Raw genomic sequence first — 6,000 nt, 5'->3', positions numbered from 1 at the left:
AAACAGATGATTTTCTTAGTGACTCCATTAGGATGTAATGACAACTGATTGACCCAATTAGTGCAGAATAAAATAACAGTTGATTGACCCAGTTAGTATAGGACGTAATAACAGATGATTAACCCAGTTTGTGTAGGATGGAATAACAACCGCCTGACCCAGTTAGTATACGATGTAATAACAGCTGATATACCCAGTTAGTGTAGGACGTAATAACAGTTGATTGACCCAGTTAGTGTAGAATGTAACAACAACCGATTGACAAAGTTAATATAGGATGTAATAACAGCTGCTTGACCCAGTAATTGAAGGATGTAATTAATCGATTGACCCTGTTAGTATAGGATGTAATAACAGTTTATTAACCCAGTTAGTATTGGATGTAGTAGCAGGTGATTGACCCAGTTAGTGCAAGATATAACAACAACTAATTGACCAAGTTAATCTAGGATGCAACAACAACTGATTGACCCAGTTAATTTAGTGACAACGAGAAATATGTTCATATGTCATGGATGCCCCTGAAAATATCGTACACCTGAAAATATGGTGTAATTAAAGAAGTCTTATTTCAGTATATAGGAGCGAAAGTTCTGTGTCGAATAAAATCTTGAACATTTACTAGTGGAAACGAAATTCGTGACGGAACGGGCGTGACCTGACGGATAGACATTCTCACTCAATAAAATGTGCCGGGGATATGAAGAAGAAAAAAATCACAGACCTAGGTAACGGGTTTGTCACAAAAGAAAACAAAGTTGATTCTTTAGAAAGCAAATGTCAAACATAAAAATGTTGACGATGAATATTCAACATTTAATTTTTATTGTTACCTTGGATTACAACTAGATTAATATCTACACTTAACACTAATCAGAACCAATGTAGCCTATTTTCTTTGTGACACGCAGGAAGTGTGTACCCGAAATAATGGATCAAAGTAGATAAGACGAAACAAAAGAGTTTGGGATAAGTCCTTTAAGTTGATATAATTTATGAATGGCTGAAGGTGCCGACGGTAAAAGAAAATTAACAATGAATCAGAGAGGAATCAGATTTAGAACATAGCAAGATGATTTGGATAAGGGGGTGCATGTTATTAATAGGTTTACCTTACGTATCTAACAGTAACGAGTGCCGCTGTATTTACATGATCAACATTATGTTTGAATACCTTAATCTAGTTAAACTGATATTGGTTATTTTTAATTTAAAAAAATAAAGTCCATTATTGCTAGGCATGGGTAATTGCAGACCGTGTTCAGGATATAAAAAAATAGACCTATTGGTCTAGACGTGTCTGAGATCGAAGAAGTTCAAATTCTTCATTTTAAACAATTTAAAAATTGGCGAAGATTGCACGTGTGGATAGTGCATGGAACTGAGAACTGTATATCGAACGGCATCTGGGGCATCCTTAGCAAAAATGACACAGCAATCGAGTTTCATTATATGTGTGGTACCTACATTTGGTGAACATAGAAATCTGCTGAAGGGTAAAAAATTAACATCTGACTTCCTGCATACATTAATCTTCGTGGATTTAAAACGATATCAAATGACAGTTCGTTTCAAACGAATTGTTGATGAAAAGGTATGTTAGGTCGTCCGATAGGAAATGTAAGTTTTACGACCTAAATTTCTGACTTATGAAATATGTGTAAACACACTAGTTACAATGAAGCACTCTTCTAAATCATTCAACAAAGGACCTTTCCCCACAACCACTAATCAACATGGGAAACACAATGACTGTGTACCTTTCATCAAAACTAGTACTTAACCTAAGAAACGCCATGACAGTGGACTTTTTGAAAACCCTACTCAACCATTGACAGTGGACGTTTCATCATAACCCCTACTCTACCTAAGAACAACATGACAGTGGACCTTTCATCAAAACCCCTACGCAACCAATGACAGTGGACTGTCATCAAAACCCCATCTCTACCTAAGAACACCATGACAGTGGACCTTTCATCAAAACCCATACTTAACCAATAACAGTGGACTCTCATCAACACCCCTACTCAACCAATGACAGTGGACTCTCATCAAAACCCCTACTCAACCAATGACAGTGGAATGTCATCAAAACCCCTACTCTACTGTCACGTTTGCCTGCCCGCGATTACGTAAGTCAGGAGCAAAGGAATGGGTTGGCGCCATGTGTAGGTAGACCCTGCTTCTATCGTAGCGATTCGTGTTGTACAAGAGCCCACATCGTTAGGTGTCAAAACTAACATGCAGACGTTGGAAGCTTTGTTCTAAGAACAAAGGACCCTCGATGCTGTTATAAATCTCCCCGCTTTGACAGATGGCCTGAGGCTCGTCTGTTAAGTTCGACCGACTGGGGTAGAATTGATATCCAATCGGAACTGAGGAAGGGTGGGGCCATCAATTCGAACCAGAATTTAACAGTCATTTAGGCTGGGAACGAATTAGTCATTGTGAAGCATCGTGCTGGAAAGTTGTAGCAATAACTCCGAGGAAGCCACTCTTGAATTGGCGGGAAAAGAAACCTTGGTACATTCAAGGACAGAAAGCTTCGTAAAGGTCAGTGAGTTATTTGCTCGATTGTTGCAGAATGTTACGGAATTGTAATTGTAATTATGTGCAGTATGTATATTTAGTTACTAGAATTGTTAGTACGTAGAATTACCTTTGTATTGTTTAATTTACATGCGTACTTGAGAAATGAGCTATGATTATGTAGATTGCTAGCTCGTAGTCAGAATTAATATTGTAATTCGCTATGTGGTTACTTCGTGGTAAACTAGTGTATTTATTTATGTGATATTCTAGATTTTGCAATTGTTGAATTAAATTGTAACTTTGGAAATGGTTGCAGTGTGTAAATTTAAATAATATGGATATTTGAATATTTGTGTACACTTGTGGGAGTGTAATGTACAGAAATGCGTCTGATTGTTGTGATATTGTTCAGAATAATGAGATTAAGAATATATTGATGTGACGCAATTTAGTGATGTCTGTATGATAAGTAGAATACCGCTCTTTATTGCAATTTTTTTTTTTTTTTTTTTTTTTTTTTTTTTTTTTATAAGAACGTGTGTGGTTTTCGATGTGCACGAATGCGTAACCGAAGATGTAGATAGCCTCTATCTGATGATTGATTGTTGATTTAGTGTGAGCGAGATGGCTAACGAAACGTGCTAACGTCCTTGTGTTTTTCGCAGGAAGCTTTTGGGGACAGAACTACCGGGTAGTCAAGTCCCGAGTCTCAGAGAGACAGGATAGAACAAGGCAGTAGGCAGAGAACAAGCCTAGCTGCTAGAGAAAGAGAGAGAGAGAGAAGGAGGAGGAGAAAAGGAGACAAAAGGGGAAGAGGATAGGAAGAATCGCAGTACGGAGAACGCCGGAAGGAGGAAAGGAATTAGCAGAGTAGAGCACAGATGAGTAGAAACCGATTACAGGGGAAAGACATCTCACACTATAATCACGTGATGAAATAGGTTGTTACATGGTCGAGAGGGAGAAGATTGGTTGAGAAATTAATATCGTTTAAATTGTATTAAATTGTTATTCTTTTGAATTTCACCTTTGTGTTCTTAATAATTTAATTGTCGGCATTGCTGACTGGGGGCTCGGAGCTTTACCTCTCTCTATCACTAATTTCACTTCCTACAAAAACGAGCCAGGGTGGGAATTCCATAGTAATTCAAATAAATATTGGGAGCACCCCACCCCCAACTCATAACAGAGCGTTCGTAGAACGCCTTATCTACCTAAGAATACCATGACAGTGGCCCTTTCATCAAAACCCCTACTCAACCAATGACAGCGGACCTTTCATCAAAACCCCTACCCAACCAATGACAGTGGACTGTCATCAAAACCCCTACTCTACCTAAGAACACCATGACAGCGGACCTTTCATCAAAACCCCTACTCAACCAATGACAGCGGACCTTTCATCAAAACCCCTACTCAGCCAATGACAGTGGACTGTCATCAAAACCCCTACTCTACCTAAGAACACCATGACAGCGGACCTTTCATCAAAACCTCTACTCAACCAATGACAGTGGGCTGTCATCAAAACCCTACTCAGCTTTTGGAAACATCATAACAGTAGACCTAGACAGGCCCATAATGGGAATTTCTTTTTATATTTGAAACCTATTTCTCTGTAAACAGACAAAACAGATTCGTCATTTTTTTATATTAATGTAGCAAAATTACAAACATCTTAAACCGTATTAAGGTTCCAAATGGAAACCCAAATTTGTTTGCATGGGAGGGTCGGTATATCTATTGGTTTGGTTTAGAAACAAGATAGAGATATACAGGAACAATAATTTAATTAAACGTACGTACCAAGGTGGTATCAATATATAAACCTACTTTTACAACGATACACACTCGTCATACACAATTGTGGAAACCAACGAAAATGAAACAACCTGATCAGGGAATACCTAACCAAGAATACTAATATGACAGTAGAACAACGAAATTGACAAGTAATTTGGAAAGACGTTCGGAATGATATCTGCTGTGGTTCAATCTCTGAAGAGAGCATTTTGATGAAACACGTACATGATGTGTGGGGAAGTGTCTTTAAGACGCCACATAATCAGAAATGTTTGTGTAAGAGAACAGATTTCACTAAATGACATGTGATTGGCCAATCCAATACAAATAGGATTGAAAGAAAGGATTTAAATATATATAATTAAACAGAAAGGTAAATACCACGACAACTACCTACTATATTTAGATCGAATACCGGATAAAACCATACTTCATAAAGCAATTAAATACATAACTAAAGTTATGCTGTAGTGTGGACAGGTTATTATGGTAAGAAGATAACACTTCAAATATGGCAACGTTTTTGACTATTTAATTTCTTCCCAGATTCCTGTAGGGATATGACCTCTGGGGGAGTACACCGCCCTACATATGGATCGGTATCAGCCTGTACAAAAAGTTTTAACGGTACATGAAGTGGACAGGCCTATGAAGGAGCATCATAAAGCATCGGAACACAGCACATGGACACCCAGACATGCAGACTAAGAGAGAAACTTGACAGGGACTAATTTACGAAACTATCCCCAGCTACCTCAGGATAAGAGATCTATGCGGTCTTAAGAGCGCATGACGTGCAAGGGAGGCGTCGGCGATGTTCGATATGTGAATACATTTCCATAGCTATTTAATTAATTGCTGTTTTGATTGCGGACAACTATTATAATTCTGCACTTTTTGCTTTATATCAGACAAAAACTATTTACTGTATACATATATACGTACGCACGGTCGCACGTACACACATACATACATACATATGCACGTTCACACATACACACACATGCACAATCATACATACTTACATACATACATAAACATACATACATACATACACACACACACACACACACATACATACATACATACATACATACATACATACATACATACATACATACATACATACATACATACATACATACATACATAGAGTGATGAGTCGATTCGAGTTGTATATTTGCTCAGTTTCAATACATACATTATATCTTGTATCTGTGTCAGAGTTCGTACAATGCCCCCGAAACCATACAGTATATTACTGCAGGTACGTTTTATTTACTAGTGACATCGAGACAACGAACCGGATTTGTTAAGATGAAAAATAGTCAGGCGACAAGTTCTAGCTTGTGTTGACCAGCGGAAACAACAGGTACGAGCTTTCCTTCCAAAACGCCAGGCAAACCCTTGCTTTTTATTTCAGTTGTCTGCATTTTAGTCATCAAAATTAAGCATGTACATAGATGTAGTAATGAAGTCTAAATTACGTTATGAGTGAATGGCCTTGTTACAGTTAAGTACATGTATCTTAAGAGCCTTGGGGCATATACAACAATGTGATTGCAATCTCTGAATCGTCCTGGGGCATATACAACAATGTGATTGCAATCTCTGAATCGTCCTGGGGCATATACAACAATGTGATTGCAATCTCTGATTCGT

The sequence above is a fragment of the Sinohyriopsis cumingii genome, chromosome 5, assembly GCF_028554795.1.
Source record: "Sinohyriopsis cumingii isolate HCF-2022 chromosome 5, ASM2855479v2, whole genome shotgun sequence".
NCBI lineage: Eukaryota > Metazoa > Mollusca > Bivalvia > Unionida > Unionidae > Sinohyriopsis > Sinohyriopsis cumingii.
Note: the sequence above shows the minus strand (reverse complement) of the source record.